Below are 21,087 nucleotides of genomic sequence, written 5' to 3'. Positions count from 1 at the left end.
AGGTAAGCATTTTCAGGGGGGCAAGCACTTCCCTGATCGTAGTCTTTCATGCTTAACACTGCAGGGTCACACACAAGGAAACCCCACCACTTTGTGGGCAACTACAGCTCTGAGATTGGGGTACAAGTCATCAGATCACTGTTTGCCCTTCCCTAACATAACACTCAGGAAAAAATCAGAAATGTGGTCATAAAGAACAAAGGATCTGGGGCTGGAGAGATGGCTCAGCGTTAAGAGCACTGACTGCTCTTCCAGAGGTCCTGAGTTCAATTCCCAGTAACCACATGGTGGCTCCCAACCATCTGTAATGGGCATCTGATGCCACCTTCTGGTGTGCCTGAAGACAGAAGATGCAAATAAATTTAAAAAGAAAAAAAAGAACAAGGAATCTGGATCTGGATGTGAGGGTGTAGTCCAGTGTCTGCCTAAGGATGCGGAGATCCTAGAGCTGGATCCCCAGCATCACATAAACTAGATACTGTGGCACATACCTATAGCCCCAGTACTTAGGGGTGGAAGCAGAAGCACTGAAATTTAAGGTCGTCCTCAGCTACATATCGAGTACGTGTCTCAAAAAAATAAAAACAATTAGCTAAATAAGCCTCTAAACGAACAGAACACGACCTGGAGAGGCATAGGTCTGCATGCTCTGGTAGGGTGAGGTATTTTAGGCTGGCAAAAAGTTCGCCATCCCTCTTTAAAAGAGCCGTGTGGCCATGTAAAAATGAGTCACTCTTTGTGGTCATCATCCTGGTTGCCAGCTGAGGCTGGGTGGGCCTGTGGTTCGGGGCTGGAGAAGAGAACCTGGCATCCTGGGGAAAAAGAAGTTCCCCATTACTGGTTTCCACCCATTTCCATCCCCTGTCTGGGTTTGAATGGGGGGAAAAGTGGAGAAGGCCTAGGAAAGAACAGACCAGGGACCAGGACTGGGTAGAAAGGTTCTTTCAGTAGTGGGAACACAGGAATCAACATCACAAAAACTGTCTACAAGTAGGGTAGATCCTGGTTAAAGAATACAAAGTATATACAGATACTCACCAAAATTACCTAGACAATGACTGTGAGTTGGACTTTGCATCAGAGACACGGGCTCCTCCAGCATCAAGATCAATCAGATATCTCCACAGAGAGGTGGAACAAGTGCCAGCCCCCCGGATGCTCCTTGAAGGGACAAACTTTTTCTTTAGAACAGCTTCTCTTCCTTGCACCTAATTTTAATTTTACAAGTAGCATCTTAGATATACAAGTGGCTGACTTTCTGTCCTATCACTGACATTCAGGGACATCTGTGGGACTTTGGCCTTGTTGTAATGAATTCCAGATGTGTAACGCAGATGGTAGGCATACGGACAAATGAAAAAAACCCTAGAAGTTCTAGACTTGGAGGCAGATGTTTAGTTGGACAGGACTGGCCACCCAGAGATACTGCTTCATGACTTCTGGTCAGCTGGTGGGCACTCAGGACTGTGGGATGCCTCAGGTTTATTCTAGCTTCCCCATTTATAACAAGCAGACACCACCGTGTAGACTGTCCAAAACACAACACCGTATACATACACTACACACCTATACCACAGATAGATACATGTCACATGCATGCCAAACAGGCATACATGAGATGTTCCCTACATACCACACGGTGTGCATATCACCCACTCTTTCACTGCACATGTATATACACTCTGGCACAGTATCTATATAAAGATCTCCTCAAGAAAGTGTACAATTTCACTATAGCTTCCCTAAACACAGAGTAAAGTGTCCCCACACCATGAAAAGGGGTTCTTTGTTGTATTAAGAGTGTTTAAAGGTCCCTACAGCCTCAGGACCCCGAGAGTCTGTCAGAAGTGACACAAGCATGATGATGTCGAGAAAAGTAAGAAGCTTTTCCCTCCTGCGCCCTCTTGGAGCCCAAAGCCACCTGGATTCCTGCTCCCCAGGGGCCATTGGCCCCACTCACCACCAGCTCCAATACCACCAGCCTAGCTCCTTGCCGTGTTGCTATGGGGACCAGTCTGTGGCATCCCAGGCTGAGCCCCGCCTGCCTGCCTCCCCAGCTCTCCACGTGCTGGCTTTGTGAGGGCTCAGTCTCTGCAGCTGTGGCCAGCGGAAGACAAGGGCGCTGCCAAGGAGACAGGACCACCCACAGGACCCCAGGAGGGGCTGATCAGGGCCTGGAAGAACAGCTCAGCTCTTGACATCTCTGAGGAGACCCCCCACCCCCCAGTTTCCTGCCCTCCGGGACCCAGCTGATCTCCGGAAGCTGTCCCTCTGAAAGTGTGCCAGCCTCCAAGGTTGCCTACTCCGGGGCTACGGAAGGCACGAATTTCTCTTGTTTGTTTTAAAATGACTCTCATTCCCAAAGGAAGTCAGTAAGTACCCTGAATTTCAAGTGGCTTTGGGACCTGGGCTGGGGTCTGTCTATGTGACTGATTTCCAAGGGGGTGGAGCTGGCAAGACTTTTTCTGAGGAAGAGGAGGATGTGTAATTTGAAGAGGGTTTTAATCAACCTACTGCCTTCTCCGGAATAAGCTGTTAGGAGGTCACTGTGGCTGTCTATTCGAATTCTGGGGTCCCAAGCTCCTACACAGAATTATCTAGGTGTTTATTAACAATATATAGTAGGTTTGGGTGCAATTTCTTCACCCTTGGCCCACTTTTCCAATTTTGTTTTCAAATGGATAGGGAGGGAAAATGGTGTGCTTAAATAATATAATATTGCCTACAAGACCCCCAGGACTGTGGGACCTCATGTCAGGTGACAAGTGTCTTTTTAACCCCTTTCCTTTAACCCCTTTCCTTTTTGTTAGCGTTTCTACTGCTGTCCTGTCTGAAAGTCACTCTAATGAAAGTGAAAATAAACCAGGAGAAAAAGGGGGCCTTTGGCTTTTCTGTGGGGAATTGGAGGATCAATGAAAGAAACTTGGTCTTTAGGTGAACAAGGGGAAAACTTTATAAAAGGGCCATGCAGTATGGCCTTGTCTGCAGGCCCCTGGTTACTCTAGGGTGTCACAGGCACACTCACGAATCCTTTCCTTTCCTCCCCTCCCCTGCCCTCCCTCGCTCCTCCTTCCATCTCTCCCTTCCTCCCTTCCTCTTCTCTTTCTTGTTTTTATGAGACAAAAGAGTCTCATGTCATCTAGGCTAGCCTCACACTTGTATGTAGTTGAGTTGGAATTCTTAATCCTCTACCTTCCAAGTACTGGGATTACAGACACACCCTACAGCATCCAGTTCAGCTGTATGAGTCTTAGGCACTATATCAGCCGTTCGCAACCTGTGGGCTGAAACCCCTTTGAAGGTTGAAGGACCTTTCACAGGGGTTGCCTAAGACCATCTTCCCATCAAATATTTGCATTATGATTTATAACAATAGCAAAGTTACAGTGATGAAGTAGCAGTGAAAATAATTTTATGGTTGGAGGTGACTATTGCATGAGGAGCCGTATTTAAGAGGTCCTAGGTGTATTAGGACCGCTGAGAGCCATGGTTCCATACCAACCTGTAATTTAAGGCAGCTAGAAAGAGCTTGTTTTCCCAGAACAACTGAAAACACAGGCATTGTTGGCTGAAATTAGCTTGAGGTGGAAACAATGTGTGTTTATCTGGGTGAGTAGGGGCTATGTGGTGGGAAAGGGTTCAGTTTGGTAAACTAAGGCTTTGAGCAGGTTGTTGTTATGGGCTATATCTTATACACAGAAGCTAAGTACCTGAGCAGTGGTGAACCCAGCTGATCTTAGCCACAAGCTTATGGCTCTTCCTTCCTGGACCTTGTGCAGGGGCAGGGAGGGTGTGGCCCACTGAAGAGTATCTAGCATTGAGGCCTGAAAACCACGGTCCTGGCCTTGCTTATCCAGATCTCGGGAACTGATTCCCAATCCATCTGCTCCAGGGTTGAGCTGGGCCCCAAGGGCATCTCTTTATCCTTGGGCTCCTGGATTCAGAGCTCAGGCTTGAGAAAGAAACCTTAGTTTCCTTGTCTTTGAAGTGAGGGCTTATCTCTCAGGCTCTTGATGAGATCCCTGGGTCACCTCAGGACTCTTAGCCTGTTGTTGGTCTGCACTGACTGCTCCAGAAGAGTGGGTTCTGTACGTGTGACCTAGGGGTCAGAGCACCCACTGTAATAAGAGCGCGTGTCACCTGCTGGCAGCTTTCTGTGGCGAGGAAGAGCCAAGGGTAGATTTGTACCCTAAGTGGCTGGCAGCTGGCTCTGTGAAAAGCTCCCCAACTTCAGGTCTGGGGGAGACCGTACGAGTAGGTGTCCATTTACTAAGTTGGTGGATTCAGTGTCAGTTTATACTTGCAGCTTCAGATCAATGCATGGGCTTACAGTGTTTCCAGGGGGAGGGATGTAACACTGGGACTATGAGAGACAGACTTAGGCCAACATTCCCAACCAACATCTGAGGCCCCATATGTGTTTTTGTGGCCAATGATCTGGGTGAGAGGTAAGAAACTTGCTTGCAGAGATGTGTTCAGGAAGAGGGAAGAGATGGATGCTGCCCTGTTTAGACCAGGACCTGGTGCCTATCCCAGTCCTCTGCAAAGGTGCAGCCGCCTGAGTCTGTCACAGTTCTGTGTGGACCAATGAGTATGTTAGCAACCACCTTCCCACATCCTTCTGAGGAATTCTGTGTCAGTGTTGTGGAGTTTTGGCTGTTCTCAAACTTGCTTTGTAGCCAATGATCCTCCTGTCTCCAACTCTCAAGAGCAGGGATTTCATGTGCATATAATCATACCCAGTTTATACAGTGCTTGATGTGTGCTGGGTAAACACCGTACCAACTGTACCGACTGAGCTCCATCCCCAGCCCAGCTGAGGAACTTTTAATCTTCCATGTCCAAGGAACCCCGTGCCTGTTTTAGGGGCTTAACGAACCAATTGCTGACCAGCTATAAAACTAACCGATAGAATCTGTTCTCCATTCCTTTCTATAGAATCTGTTCTCCATTCCTTTCTATAGAATCTGTTCTCCATTCCTTTCTATAGAATCTGTTCTCCATTCCTTTCTTTCTCCTTCCATCCCTCCCTTCTTCTTCCTCTTCCTCCTCCTCCTCCTCCTCCTCTTCCTCCTCTTTCTTCTTTGTTTTGTTTTTTGAGACAGGGTTTCTCTGTGTAGCCCTGGCTGTCCTGGAACTCACTCTGTAGACCAGGCTGGCCTCGAACTCAGAAATCCACCTCCCTCTGCCTCCCAAGTGCTGGGATTAAAGGCGTATGCCACCACTGCCCGGCCCTCCCTTCTTTCCTTCTCTCTCCCCATCTCCCTCTTTCTAGATAGCTTGTATGGCACTGCTTTGGGCATCCTTAGTTACTAACAGCTCCTTTCTTTCCCGTTATTCACACTCCCAGCTTTTCAGCTCAGCCTCATCCTGGTAAAATCAACCCTTTAAGTACACACTTGCTATTGAACCATGAGTACATTTTGCTTATGAAGGAGCAGGTCATAAGGACTGAGGAGTAAAGATTGGGTCCAAATGGTGGTAAAGATAACCATCTGGCAGGATTAAATGTCTGAATTAGATACCAAGAGCAGAGACAGGTTCCGGAGTCAGCTCAGGCTTCGGAGTATATTCCTGGCTGATGCTGTGCAGCTGCACAGGAACAACGCCTGAATTATGGTCTATTCAAGGCTGATGGAGTAGGGGCGTGGCCACCCCCTTTTATGCCTTATGTTTTATGGATCACTCTCTGTTAATATATCGATGCCTTCTTTCTTAAAGTGTAAAGGGTGTGTGTGGGGCACCAGTTGTAGACTTCACATGAAGGGCAAACACATCAGAGCCTTTTGTTATAGGTAGGGAAAAACAGTTGCTTTCACTTTTCCACTTGAGGCTCAAATGTGATTGGAGTGACTGCCAGAGTCACCCTGTAATTATGTCCTCTGTCTGGAAAGCCCTCATAATGCCATCTCACTGAGCTGGTATTGCCTCTTCAGTTCAGTGCTAAATGCTCTGTGGGCTAAGATGACTAAACTGTCAAATATTTTTAAAAGCCTTTTTTTTTTCTTTTTAAGATCAAGAGGTAAAGAAGAGTCTAATTAGCTCCTCTGTGCCCAGCGTTGCACATGTATGACCTAGTTAGAGTAAAGGGCCCATCCAAGGCCAGTGAGCTTGACCTCACACGCAGCAGACCTTTACACACAGTTTTGAGCAGCCTGTGACCACTTCCCAAGACAAGAAGGCAACACAGGCAAAATCATGTCAGATTGGGAAACATTGTTCACTCCTGACCTGAAGCCCATTGGAGTATAATATGACCCGGAAAGCTTTCTGGAAAAAAAAAAAATGTTTTCAGGGAAGGCACTCACACTCAGCCTCCCTCCATTCTTGGTTTCTTAGCTACATTTTTTCCTTAGAGAAATTTAGGGGTAGTGAGGTAGGAATTAAAATTTCCATACATAAACAGGCACTGAGACAACTGGCTCTCGTTGTGCAAGAGCTTTGGGCTAGAAGTCTTGAATGAGCAGCCAGAAGTTTTATGCTCTTATTTTTAAATGGATTCTCTCTTTTCTCTTGATTAAAAATATTGTGAATAATCTCTGTAAATTTTATGAGCTATTGAGGAACTTTGAGAAGAAAACAAAAGTGACTGAAAACTCATCACCCCAACACAGCTGCACAGACAGCCCCCCGGAGGCTTAGGTCTTCCAGTCTACACTTTCATTCTGTGGATGTTTAGCTGTTGGTCCTGGAAGCTGACCATGGTGAGGCCTGGGAAGATGTCTCAGGCTGCAAAGTGCTTACCTTGCAAGTGCGAGGACCTGAGTTCAGTCCTCAGACCTTACGTAAAAGAAGTTGTCCATGAGCTGGGGACATGGCTCAGTGGGTAAAGTGCCTGTCATTCAACTATGAGGGCTTGAGCTTAGACCCCTAACACACATGTAAAAGCCACATGTGGCAGCATGTGTCTGTAACTCCAGTGTTGGGGGAAGGAGACATGTAGATACATGGAAGCTCATTGGGCAGCCAGCCTAGGCCAGATGATGAGGTCCAAGTTTAGTGAGTGACTCAGTCTTGGGGACGGGTGATGGTAAAGATAGGGTCTAGAGACATGGCTCAGTGGTTAAGAGCATTTGATGCTCTTCCAGAGGACTAGGGTTTTGTTCCCAACCCCACATGATAGCTCATAATCATCTATAACTCCAGTTTGAGGAGGTCTAACACCTTCTTCTGGTCTCTGAGGGCACTGCATGCACATACATAGTGCACGCACATACATACAGACAGACAGACAGACATACAAGCAAAACATTCATACACATGAATTGAGGAACATATCTAATGTTGACAGATGGCTCCTCCATACATGTGTGTGCATAAGTGGCACTATTATAACCTGTGACCTTATTGGAGGAAATGTGTCATTGTGGGGGTGGGCTTTGGGACCCTCCTCCTAGCTTCCTGGCAGACAGTCCTCTTCTGGTTACAGTTGGAACAAGATGTAGAACTCTCAGTTCCTCCTCTAGCAGCATGCCTGCCTGGATGCTGCCATGCTTCCCTCCTTGATGATAATGGACTGAACTTCAGAACCTATAACCCAGCCCCAATTAAATGTTGTCCTTTGTAAGAGGTGCCTTGGTCATGGTGTCTCTTCACAGCAATGGAAACCCTGACTAAGACACATACCACATAAACACATACAACACCACACACACACACACACACACAAGTGGACATGACATCATCACCTTGTAATCCCAGTGATAGAAAGGTGAAGGATCTTTAGGGTTCACTGGCCATTGACTGACCTTGCGAACTTGACAAATTCTAAGCCAGTGAGAGACTGTGTCAAAACACAAAAGGTGATCTGGGCACATACCTTCAATCCCAGAACTCAGAGGGCTGGGGACAGAAGCACATGGATTTCTGTAAGTTTAAGGTCTACATAGAGAATTCCAGGCAATCTGGACTACACAGCAAGACTTTGTGTCAGAAAAAGAGGAAGGAGAAAAGGCATTCAGCACCTAAGGAATGACACTTAAGGTTGACCTCCGGCCTCCATATGCATATGCACATGTATGTACCCACACACATATGGACATGCACACACACATACACATGAAGATGCTCCCTGCTCAAGCCTATTGGAAGTAACAGGAGGGTCTCCACCTTCTGCTTTGTTGCTCCCCAACCCCCGACAGGTCATCATTAGCCTTCCTAGTAAGTAGGGCTGGGGAATCTCATAGACAGAATAGGGGCCCAGGAAAGGAGTCCTTCCTCCTGGGAGTGGCCTCCTGTGCTGTGAGCTGTGTGTAAGAAGAGGAAAACCCCTCTGGAGGGACAGCTGAGGGAAGTCTGGAGGGCATGTGGCCTTCCTCCAGGAGCTTCTGACTCTATGAAGTTATTCAGGGTCCTTAGGATTGGGTAGCATAAGGGCCTTCATTTCCATGGTGTTACGCTTTGACTCTGAGATGTCTCTCACAAGTTCATGTGCTTGTTTCAATCTTTGAGACAGAGTCCCATGTAGTCCAGGCTGACCTCAAACTCAATATGTAGCCAAGGATGGCCTTGAACTTGCCTTGCTTTCTTTACTTCTATAGTAATGGGATTACAGGCATGCACCACCATGCACAGCTAGTTCGTGTTAACATTCCTATTTCCTACCTGGTGGGGTTTTTAGGGAGACTGTAAACCTTTAGGAGGTGGGAGCAAGGAGGAGGAAGTAGTTTGGTCACTTGGAGCATCCCTTGGAGGTGTATTACCCTTGGCGCTCCCTACAGTCACAATCTCTCTGCTTCCTGCTCAGCCACTATAGGACGCATTCTGACACATTCCTACTGAGATCATGGACTGATGACTGTGTCCCTTGAAACCTTTGGCCCAGATAGGCGCCCCCAACCCCACCATGTTGTTTCTGTCAGGTACTCTGTCTCGGGGACACACAGCTAACACTTTGGTGCTGTGGATCTATTGAGCAATTGGTCGTATGTACTCCAGGCTGAAATAATTAGAAAAGATGGAATATGGACATCCATATTTTACTTCCCAGAGAACTCTTCTACCTTAGGACACTTCCTTGCTCTTTTCCTGATAAAAATATTGTATAATGGATCCACTGCTGCCTAACAAATCACCCAGAACTTAGTGGCTTAAAACGGTAGTAAGGGTTAGGAGCTGACTCAGTGTGTGACTAGGATGCCACATAAAAGCCAGGTTGGGTGGTCCACATCTGTAACTCCAGTGTAATTCCCAGTGAGGTAATGAGACAGGTGGGTCCCTGGAGCTCATTGGCCAGCTGAAAAAGTGAGTTCCAGGATCAGTGCCAGACCCTGTCTCAAAAAATAATGTGGCTCCAGGATGTTTTGTATGGTCTGGAAAATGATCGACATGATAGGTATACTTTGGGTTTTCAGTGAGTGAGTATAGTAAGCATATTTCAAGCCAAAGTAAAATAGCAAGAGATAGATGATAGATAGATAGATAATAGATGATAGAGAGTAAATGGATGATAGATAGATAGATAGATGATACAAAGATAGATAATAGATGATAGAGAGTAAATAGAGGATAGATAGAAAATAGGTGATAGAGAGTAAATGGATGATAGATAGATAGATGATAGATAGATAGATAGATAGATAGATAGATAGATAGATAGATAGATAGATAGATAATAGATGATAGGGAGTAAATGGATGATAGATAGATAGATAGATAGATAGATAGATAGATAGATAGATAGATAGATGATATTTAATTGGGTGTTCAAAACATTCAGCAGAAATCAGCTGGGAATAATAGCTCACGAGGAAGTCAGCTGGAGTTTACATAGACAGACAGAGTTAGGACCAATGTTGTCTGCTCAGGTGAGGCTTCCAAGTAAAAGAACAAGAAACAACACACTGAGAGATGGCGGCATCAAATCAGTGCTCATGATAGCCAGCAGACACAGACAGGAAAAGTTGGGGCAGTCAGCTGGAGTTCATGGTTGAGTTCCTCTCCATGGCTGAACTTCTGGTTTCCCTTTCCCACCACAGGCACGTTTACATCATATGATAAACAATAGCGACCTGTTGAGAACGCTCTGACTTCTATCTGTTTTGGGGGACAAAATGTTTTTATGCTTGGGCTCTTTGGCTGGCCCCTCCTCCTTGTCCCAGAGTTTTACAGCGCAGCTCATCCCCCAGAAAGGAGCCTTGAAGGACACTTGATATAAACACCCTTGGGTTTCAGTGGAGGCCCACCTCCTCTCAAGCCTGACAAATTGAATTTGGTCTCTAGGACTCACGTTGTGGAAGTAGAAAACCGACCTCGGCAAAGTGTCTTCTGGCCTCTGCCTGCACACTATGGCACACGTGCACCTGCACACAAACACACAAAATAAATCAAAGTGTAACATAAAAGGTTGGGTTGAGAGTAATAAAGGAAGATACCCTATATTGGCCTCTAGCCTCCATGTACATGTGTACATATGGATGTGTACATACATTTGTGCACACACAGGTGCACATATGTACATGCCTTAATACACGCACATACTTAGACTGTCTCTGTCTCTGTCTCTGTCTGTCTGTCTCTCTCTCTCTCTCTCTCTCTCTCTCACACACACACACACACACACACACACATGCACACACACACAAACACACACACAAACACACACACACACACACACGCAGTAGTGAATCTATTAGCTCTGCTTCATTTGACTTCTCAGGAATTTGGGTATGGCTTGGCTCTGGATACAGTCAGATGGTGGCTGGATAAGCATCCTCCGAGGTGGGCCATTCCGTCAGTCAGGCAGGGCAAGTTGGTGCTGGCTGTTGGCTGGGGTCTTAGTTTCTTCCACATAGGTGTCTCCCCAGGGCTGACTGGACACCCTTCCAACATGGAGGTGATCATACCCTGCCCCAACACAAACTAGTGCTATGTATATGACCAAAAACTGTGTATGACCTAGGAAGCCACCTGTATCACCTCTGCAGGACGTATTGGACACTAATATTTATGGGTCGTCCACAGTGGAAAGGGCTATGTAAGAGCTGATCAGGATGTGAACTGAATATGTAGACCAGGTTGGTTTGAATGTACAGAGATCAGCCTGCCTCTGCCTCCTGAGTGCTGAGTGCTAGGATTAAAAGCATGTACCACCACACCCAGCCCTTTGTTTTGTTTTTAAGCTTTTTTGTTTTGTTTTTAAGCTGGAGGAGCTCTTTCTCTTCTTTCTTCCCCTACCTGCTCCGAAGCTCTTCTCTCCGTTCTTCCCACCTGGCCTGTCAGGCTAGGGTTCACCTTCACTTCCTCAGCTGATTCTGTGTTCCTGGCTGGCCTTGGTCCCAGTCCCGATGGGATCCCACTGCTGGCCTCCAGGCTCAGGATGTGCCAGCAGAGGGACAATTGCACTGTGCTGGACTGCAGGTGCTGTGCTTCCTGGACTGAGCTGGAAGCATCTGGGTGGCCCAAGGCTGCCTCCTCAGGGGACATGGCTCTTCAGGGAGTGAAGCAAAGGGCTTTGGGCCAAGCATAGACAGCATAGCCGTGGAGATCAGGCAGGGACTAAGATTCTTTAGGCACTTGCCCGGGCTAGACCTCATTCCTTACAATGCCTCTACCACACACACCTCTCCATTTTATGGAAGAAGAACCGAGGATCTGAGCAGTCCCATCCTGCCAAGGACACATCTCCTGTGAGCTAAGGTTGGAGCTCTTAGAGCTCTTGACTGCTCTAGCCTATCACTTTTGCATAGGGCAGCTTTGTGTTCCCTGACAGTGCCCAGCAAAGTCTGAAGAAATGTGCAGAGAAGTTCTGCATCACTTCAGACTGCAGAAAGGGGACAGTGTTTACCTTGAAGGCATGAGGATCCGGGTTTGACTCCCCAAAGCCCACATAAAAACATCTGGGAGTACTGTAAGTGTTTGTAATCTCAACATTGGGGAGGCAGAGACAGCAGATCCCCAGGGCTTGTGAGCCAGCCAGCCTAGGTTTTACTTGATGCTCCAGTCCAGTGAGAGACCCTGCTTTCAAAACAAAACCAAACAAACAAGCAAAATGGTTAGACAGGACCTGAGGAATGATGCCCGGGCTTGTACTCTGGCTACCAGGCACAAATGTATACAGGTACATATACATTCATGCATGCATGTGCACATTCATACAGACATGTACATACATATACACAGAAAATATTAGCTAATTAAAATAAGCGTTTAGAGGATTGAGGAGTTGGTTCAGTCTAAGCATGAGGAACTGAGTTCAATCCCCAGGACCCATGGGAAAAGGCTGATGGAGGCAGAGATAGAAGGGTCCCTGGGAGATTGCTGGCCAGCCAAGCTAGTCTCATGTTGATTAATCTTAGGGTGAATAGCAATAAATACCAAAATAATAATAATAACAATAACAACAATAATATAATAGCAGTAATAATAATAGTAATAATAATAATAATAATAATAATAATAATAATAATGTAGACTGCAATTGAGGAAGACACTTAGCTTTGACTTTTGGCCTCCATATGCATGCACTCACACACACAAACACAAATATACACATGTATGTGCACCTGCACACACACACACACACACACACACACACAGAATTTAAGATTAGTTGATGCCGTGGTATATAATAGTGATCCTAGCATTTGAAAGACTGAAACAGTGTAAATTCAAATGAGTATGGACAGCATGGTGAATCCAAGGCCATCCTGGACTACTTGGTGAGACTGTCTCAACAAAACCTAAAACAAACACAAAATTTAGGATAGATTAAGAAAGCATTACTGAAATGGAGTCAAATTTGCAGCCTACATGCATGTTAGGGTAACCCTCTGCCCCATTATTTATTGACTTCCTGAGACAATGAGGGGGCTTTCCCCAAAGGGCTGCCTGGAAGAGGCAGAACTTAGCCCTGCTGGGGCAGTCCTCATAGGCCAGATCACCAGAAGTTCCCTCAGGTCTCTTGGAGTCACCATGAAACAATGTCACTGGTGGAGTGTGCTCCTTCCAACCTGCTGTAGTCACCAAGGTCTGTCTGGCCTGGGTCACCTGCCCCCTGATGGATCTTCTTCCCGGTAGACAACATCAATCTCAGGTCTGCTCAGAGGAGCCCACCAAACCAATGCAAGAGGCACCCTCACTCAACGACTTGTTAAACTTAAGCTTAGCCCTGGCCGCTACTTCAGAGCCAGGAGCCTGGTGTGGTTGAAGCAGGTCATGTAAAAGGATTATGCTTTTGAAGTTGGGCTCTTCAGAACGAGCAGACCAACCTCCTCTCACGTTGCGTCATCACTACGGAAATGCAAATGTGCCACTGTTTTGTGACCAATATTGCAAAATTTAGAAAGAGGAAGTTGGGTTTTATTCTTGCATGAGTTCAGCCCTGGAGAGATGCAGGCTGGTCTTGGAAGAAGGGTGAGTGGAGATTGGCTCCTGGGATCTTTGCCGAACCCCACAATATTGTCTTGTGTTGTGAGGGGGCTTCGTGGGGGAGGGTGGTGGGAGATTACTAGAAACCAAACAGGAACCATTCAAGGGAGACAGATGTTTTTGAGGCAGGAAGTTGCTGTGGCGTGGTAGCGGTGTCTTTTCATGCCGTTGTCTTTCAGTGGCTCACACTGGCGAGAAGATAGAGTTGCTGTGGGCGAGCGCGAGAAGCTTCTGCAGCTACAGAGTTCAAATGGGGCACAGCTCAAAGTTAGTATATGGACAGTCTGTCAGTGACTATGGTGTCCTCTGGGAGGTTGGGGGCACAGATCCAAGACTGACCCCGTGCATGGTGCCTGGTGGTGGGGAGAAAGCAGGTCTTTTTCTGCTTAAGCAGAAGAGGTGGTCCCAGGTGATTAGTGAGTAGAGGATAGGCCTTCACATTCCATGTGGCCCTGGAATCTTCTCAAGTCTACAGTCTGGGCACCACTAGGAAAGAAAGCTAAGCCCTCTCAGGACTCCTTGGGACCCCCAGGCTTTGCCTGGGCAGCTCTGGGTAGTGGTACAGCCCCTTAGGAGGCTGGCAGCCCTAGGGCAGACTCATGGCAGCACGATGGAATGATATGATTATGATAACACTATGATAACACTATGACACTATATGCCTTGCAGAGTAGGTAGAGGCCTGAGATGCAGGGCATATTTGAAAAGCCGGACTCTGGGACCTGTAGGGAGTGAAGGCAGGAGTCACTGTCATTGTGGATGACAAGCCAGTTTCCATTTTTCTGGGAGGATGAGCAGCTGTCGGGGGTTAGGGAGGAAACCCTGCTGAGAATGAATGCCAGGAACAGAGTGATGAGCAGTTGTAGAGCCTCAGAACTTGGCTTTGGACAGCTTCTCAGACTCTGCCTCAATTTCCCTTTCTGTAAAGTGGAATTGGAATGATGCTAAGCCACACTGAGGTTTAGAGCTTATGCAGCTCTGCCTCAGTTTAAATTGATCCTTCTTAACTGCGGATGGTGGTGGTGGCACACGCCTTTAATTCCAGTGTTTGGGAGGCAGAGGCAGGTGGACCTCTGAGTTCCAGGCCACCCTGGTCTACAGAGTGAGTTCCAGGCCAGCCTGGTCTACAGAACAAGTTCCACAACAGCCAGGGCTACATAGAGAAACTCTGTCTCTTGGGGGGTGGGGGGAACAAAGACAAAAATAAAATAGATTAGTCCTTCTTAACACCTAAGGTGATCATTGCTGGCCATTTGTGAGGGGGCAGGGACATGTGTGGGTAAGCCAGATGTTATTCTGATGTTATTTTGATGTTACATCGGAGATGTGATCTCAGATGTTCTTCTCCAGGACCTGTCTATCTTGCTTGTAGACAGGTTCTCTCATTGGCCTGGCTCTCTACACGGAGACTCTCCCCAGCACCCATTTTTGTGAGAGATGAAACAGGCACAGAGCACTTTGCTAGCTCATCCCAGCCCTACCCCCCCCCAAGTCTATGAATGGACTTGATGGTCCCCACAGAAGTTCTCTGAGCTGTTAACACACAGTGTGCTTCGTTTGGGGGTGGGGTCAGCTCCTGCAAGGACAGGAGGAAGTGGTTTGTCTCAACTGGGCTGCCACAGGCTTCTCAGCCTATCTCTGCCCCTGCAGGGTAGCAGTGGAGGCTGACTTCTGTTTCTAGAGCAGGGTCCTGAGAGCCACACTGAACTCTGCATACAGAGGTCAAGAGCACATTATGAGATTAGTGCTGAAGTGGGCTTATCTTCAAAAAGCCTCAGTGCTGAGGGAGACACCTGGCCCTGCTGCTCAGTGATGAAAGCCAGCTACATGGGTTACAACAGGGACTTTGGGTTCTTGATGCGTGTGCTGGAAGGTTCCGAAGCACTGCGCCTTCTTTTGGGCCCTGGGTAAGCTGACTGTGAGCCTCCACTTACAGACAGAAGTTGTGATTTCTCCATTGTGAAGCAACTGAGAAGGAAGTCAAATCAGCACTGGGCAGATATAAAACCCAGATGATGCTGGCTTTGTGGACTGTTCTAGCAACTACAAGGAGGCTCTGAGACAGACATGTGCCCAAAACAATGAACAAGGACAGAAGAATGGACAAAGCTGGTCACTGCTGTGGTGGCCCGTCTCTGCCTGCCTCTGGTCAGGGGGACAGATGGGGCAGGGAGCAAGCTAGTCCAGGAAGGAAATGAGAAATGAGAAGGCCCTTCGACCTTCCTGCAACCACTTCTATCGTTGTGCGGGATCCTCTGCACCCCAGATATCTCTAGGTGGGTGGGGGTTGGCTATGATAGATCTGGGCTGGTGCGGAGGGATGCAATAGGGCAGATCCTGTGTAAAAGGGGGGCAGCAACATGGTAGACTGAGGGCAAGCTGACTGCAGCCTGGTGGCATATCTTGCACCACAGTGAGGCTGACACATGACCTGAGGTCTGACCTGCTCTTCCTTCTGGTTTTCTGAGCCAGGTGCTAGGAAGCCTCTGCCATGACCATTAGCAGGTGGTCTCTGTGGCATCTGGGCCTCATATATTGACTTTCCCTTAAACAGCTGATTGATGAGCTCCTGTCTCAAAAAATTCCTCAAATGGGGCTGGGCCCACTGGCTGCCATCTACATTGATTGGCATTAGACTTGATTTCCTCTCCCCGCCCCAACACCTACCCCTGTGATCCCTACCATGGAGAGTATACTCCACATGGCCTGGTTTGGAACTCCATGCTTTCTGCCTTTCCCTTACTACAATATCATTGCCCATCTCTGAGCCCTTAGAAATGGGGAATACTTACATGTTCAGGACCTGTAAAGCAAGCTGATCTGGACACTCAGGTCCTGTGAGATGGGGTGATTTATATGGAAACGAATTCTGGAGTCCAAGGACCTCATCAATACTGCACAGAGAACACATAGACAGTTGACAAAGCAAATGGGTGCTTATCTGGGTGGCAAGCACACAGAACAGGTTTTTAATCCTGATGCAAGGGTGCTGTGTCTTTTCTCCACTGGCTGGGATTCAGCCTTACAATCTTTCTTGATATTTAAAATTTGGTGCAAGTTTGTGGGCCTCCATGTTAATTGCCACCTAATGTAAGTAGAAGATTCTCTGATAAGGGGTGAAGCCCAAATTAATCTGTGAGTCTAGTAAGTCATCGGGATTCGGCTTTTTATAATATCTATTTGGCAAAATAATAGTAGTAGATTCTTTCCTAAGCCCTATGACATGTCTAGCGATAGGTTCTTGACTGATAATGATGGCAGGTATGGGTTTCATTTTATGGAATCGGCCTTAAATCCAATCAGAAAGTAGTTGGTTATTCCCATGATGTTCATGCCACTACTACAACATTGAGCATGTCCTGCCGAGCCTGTCATTGCTCTAGTTCACGGGGTGCAGCTGACCATGATTGATGGTTACTTTCCTCCTCTAGTAGCAACTTAGCAATTCCCAGCACTATGAGATTGAGCCAGTAGGGATTAAGCTTCCAGGTCAGTACCAGCTTTTTCTTTTTCTACATGTTTTATGACTCAAGTATGTGATAGGTTCAGCAATCAGATCTTACCATCATATTCTGTACAGTAACCAATAACATTAGCCTGTGTTTGGAGGTATTTGGGGGTCTCATTGGCCAACATTCTCAAAAGAAGTAACCCATTCCTACCATTACATTTTTAACTTGATAGCCTGTAGTCTCCAGTAGGGGTATTGTCACCCCATTGTAGGGTAGCTCCATTCTGTGACTCTGTGTCTGTCTCTGTGTCTCTGTCTCTGTCTCTCTCTGTGTGTATCTGTATGTGTGTGTTTGTGTGTCTGTCTGTGGGTGTGTGTGGAAAGCCATACATCCACGAATATATGAGCAGAACAAATTGAACTTAGTGGGTTAAAATAGAAAGAAGATACAAAGCTGGGTGGATGGAGAGTGGGAGGTAGATATGGGAGGAGTTGGGGGAGAGGGGTGTCTATGATCAAAATGCATTGTGTGAAATTCTCCAGGGACTAAGACAAAATGAGAGGAAAAACTCAGTGCAGAGAAGATTAATAAAATGAGAAAAGGGGTCCTCTGCCCTGGCCATTAAGCTTTGGGAATGAGAAAGGGCCTTAAGTAAACAAAACGGTTTCAAAGGTAGGGGAGATTACAAAACAACATTGCAAAGGTCACATTCCTGTGGCCGTTCTTTTGATAGAAAATAGTTAAGTTCCTTGTAACTATTGCCCCTCACGTGGACACTCAGGTCTTGTGAGGTGCTCCGATCAGGCTCTATAAGGTGGAATGATATGGACTCTCAGGTCCTGTAGGTGGGTTAGCCTTGACACTCAGGTCCTATGAGGGTGGAATGACCTGATTCCATGTCCTGTTAAGTAGATAGCCTGTCTTCTTAGGTCCTGAGAGGTGGAGGGTGTGGTTACTCAGGTCCTTTGAGGTTACTGAATACTCAGATCTTGGGAAGTTGAATAACATGGTGACTTGGGTCTGTGAAGTGACATGACTTGGACACTCAGGTCCTGTGGGGTAGAGGAACCAGTATTTACTATATGCAGAACCCAGACCCTGTATTCTGGCTCATGACTGACTTCCAAAGCCCTCCCAGATTTTTAGATACTGACATTTGGGTTTGTGTCATGACTCCTGACACTTAAGTCATGTTCTGTTTCAGTTGTCACCTGCATGGTGATGTGATGGGCCTGGCCTAATAAGAACTGCTTTATCATGGAATGCTACCTTCCATGATCTCAATTTTAGTTTTATGTTTTCAAAGTTTGCATGTTGTAAAAGCATATTTCTGCATGTGGATGTAGCCATATTAGCAGGATTCTAAACATTCTGTGGCTCGTTGCTTCCAATTCCACCATTTATTTGTTTCCCCAAAATATCTAGCAAGTTTCATGGGCCCAGCTGAGGGTCACGTGATAAAATGAGGCTCCTCTTTTAATTGCATGCCAGTAAGGAGAGGATGAGGAAGATAACGGAGTGTAGGGAGGAAAAGCCTGGGTGAGGGCTGGGTGTTGGGGTTGAATAGGGGAGGAGCATGGGAACATGTGAGAGTCATGGGTGTCTTTTAGAGGGAAAGCCTGTTTGAGAGCCAGATAAAACAGAGGTGAGCAATCCTATTCCCTACTGAGGAAAAGTTTGTGCAGAGCATCTGAAGGGGCTCCTGGGAGAATATCAGCATTAAGGGAGTCTGGGAGGGTGGTTGGGGCAGACATTAATGTGGAGAAGTCAGTGTCTATTTCAGGCTACCATGAAGTCCTTGCTCTTGCCTCATTGTGTTTTACAATGGAAATTGCCAAACATAATCCCAAATAGAGAGAGAATTCTATACTGAGCCAAAGAGCTTGTTATGAAGGCAGCTTGAACTTACAGAAAGAATGGAATTCTCCAGGTCTGCAAGATGGACCAGCAGGTAAAGGCATGTGTTGCCAAGCCTGATGACCTGAGTTCTCTCCTCAGGAAGTTCACGGTGGAAGGAGAGAAGACACCCTCAAGTTGTCCTCAGACCTCCACACTCATACTGTGGCACACACACACATGTACACAAATACACACATGCACCCATGCATACACACACGCTTATGCATACAATAAACAATTGTACACATTCAGGTAAGAAGATTAAATGTGAGATGGGAAGATGACTCAACAGGTAAAGGCACCTACAGCGGAGACTGACAAACTACGACAGTCTTATAGTAGGAGGAGAGTCAGCTCCACAAAGTTGTCCTCTAACTGACACATGCTGGCTGTGACTCTTCACACACACACACACACACACACACACACACACACACACACACAAATACGTAAAGACAATAGTAATTTAATTTTGTTTTAAGACTAAACGAGTTAGGTGTGGCAAGGCATACCTTTAATCCCAGCATTCAGGTGATGGGTGATCTCCCAGCTGGTGATCTCAAGAAAAAGTTCCTAGATCTGACTTCCCAACACAGCTGCCCTGTGCAGTAGGTAGCTCTGGCCTTGATGTTTACCAGACCTGATGGCCAACCCTCATCCATTCCTGGATCCGCAAGTCTCTGTCAATCTAGCTTCAGACCAACATTGCTGCTCTGCTTAGTGCTTTGTCTCCCTGAGTTCTGCTGTAGGTGAGTGGGTAGGGATCTCTGTGAGTCACAGTGGCCTAGAGTTGTTTCAGGTGACAGAAACTAACCCATTAGATGAATGTGCCTATTAAGGCTTTCAAAAATGAACAAAATGGCTAATCTGGGGTTGTTGTATGCTGCCCCAGGCTTCAGGAATCTGTGTAGGACCATCACTGTGTCCCTTCTGAGAAAAGGCCAGTGTAGCCCTTATTTTCTAGGTAATAAGGCATACAAATAGGACCATGCTACATGCAAAACCTCAGTGATAACAAGGGCCACATTGCCCCAAAGATGGATATATTGGCTGGAGATATACCACAGAAGTAAAATGACAACCTAGCATACACAAGGCCTTGGATTTCATCCCCAGTATCACACACACACACACACACACACACACACACACACACACACACACACACACTGAATATAATGAAAGTAGTCAAACTGCATTCAGTTTGTGGGGAATAGGCTGTTAATATACTCAGTGAGATCTTCAGGGCTTAGCTGGGGGTGAGAGCAAAGGATGTCTGCACAGGCCTTCCTATGAGACTAAGGTTGTTGCTGGAACCTCTGGAAGCTTGACCCTCTTGGGTATGCAGGGAACTCTATGTTTCCCCTTCCTCTGTCTCTGGATCTCTCATCCAGAGTGGTGTCTTTGGCCTAGAAATGTAACCCATGAGGAAGCCAGTCCCTCATTTACCGAAAGTCATATGCTGAAGCTGTAATAGTCTCAGGGCCACCAAGATGGTCCTTCATGCCACCATCCACTCTCCCTAGCCTCATCCCTACGTGACAGGCTGCACAGTTGGGCCATGGTATTGTAGGGGAGGACTGGGGAGAAAGGGCTTTGGCACAGGGGTCAAAGCTGTGTGCTGAGGCTTCAAAACAGGCTGGTGGATATTGCTTACATGGTTCAGCTCTCTGTGGGCCACACTCATCCTGGTTCCCTAACAAGGAGTAAACTCACGTGTTCTGAGGCGTTGGCATCTTAGCATGAATTCCTAGAACCCTCCCATCCCCCCAGCCTTGGCTCAAAAGAAGCTGCTCCCTCTGAGCGTGGAGGCTTATGCTTGCAATCCCAGCCGTGAGGAGACTGGGAACATGCTTGGATTATAGGAAGGAAGACCCTGTCTCAGGGGAAAAGAGATGCTGTGCTGTCTTCTTTACTCAGCTTGGCCTCGTGCCCCTGCCCTGATTTGAGGTTCCACTTGATCCCCCACCCCAATTCCAAGACATGAGGCACCCCGCTGTATTCTCATCAGATGAGGAACTAGAGCCCTTCCTAGGCTGAGAGCCCAATATGAGCACTCATCCTTCCCAGGCACCTCTGACTCATGAGGTGGCATTAATCTCACTGGGGGCTGGTCATCCCACTGGGCCATGACTAGGGCACCCTGGGGCTTGCTCCTTCATATAGATTTGGTGGGTTTTTAATGTGAAGCCATCAAGTTAAGCCAAGGAGAAGCCAAATAAGGACCCAAAGTGACTTGCCTACAGTTATTCTGTCATTATCCTTAGATACAGGCCTAATATGTTTCAATGTTCCTATGAGTCACCTTCAACTGACTGAGGTTTTGGTTTGGTTTTTTTCCATCACGACTGGTTCTATGTGGGTCTGG

The 21,087-nt window shown here is 46.9% G+C and overlaps 1 protein-coding gene across 4 annotated transcripts in view; it reads left to right on the top strand.

The window, feature by feature from the left end:
* The first annotated feature begins 1,856 nt into the window (after positions 1–1,856).
* Fgd3 (FYVE, RhoGEF and PH domain containing 3) overlaps positions 1,857–21,087 on the top strand; it is a 59,805-nt gene continuing 40,574 nt past the window's right edge. For 2 of the 4 annotated variants that reach the window (XM_031358467.1, XM_031358473.1), the window contains exon 1: positions 13,288–13,353. The gene's annotated coding sequence lies outside the window, so the exon portion shown is untranslated. Of the gene's footprint in view, positions 2,373–13,287; positions 13,354–13,547; positions 13,636–21,087 lie in introns of those variants that run through there. The other 2 variants (XM_031358471.1, XM_031358469.1) reach the window with 2 other exon arrangements.

The sequence above is a fragment of the Mastomys coucha genome, unplaced genomic scaffold (assembly GCF_008632895.1).
Source record: "Mastomys coucha isolate ucsf_1 unplaced genomic scaffold, UCSF_Mcou_1 pScaffold7, whole genome shotgun sequence".
Taxonomy (NCBI): Eukaryota; Metazoa; Chordata; class Mammalia; order Rodentia; family Muridae; genus Mastomys; species Mastomys coucha.
Note: the sequence above shows the minus strand (reverse complement) of the source record. Positions and strands in the feature narration are given on the sequence as shown.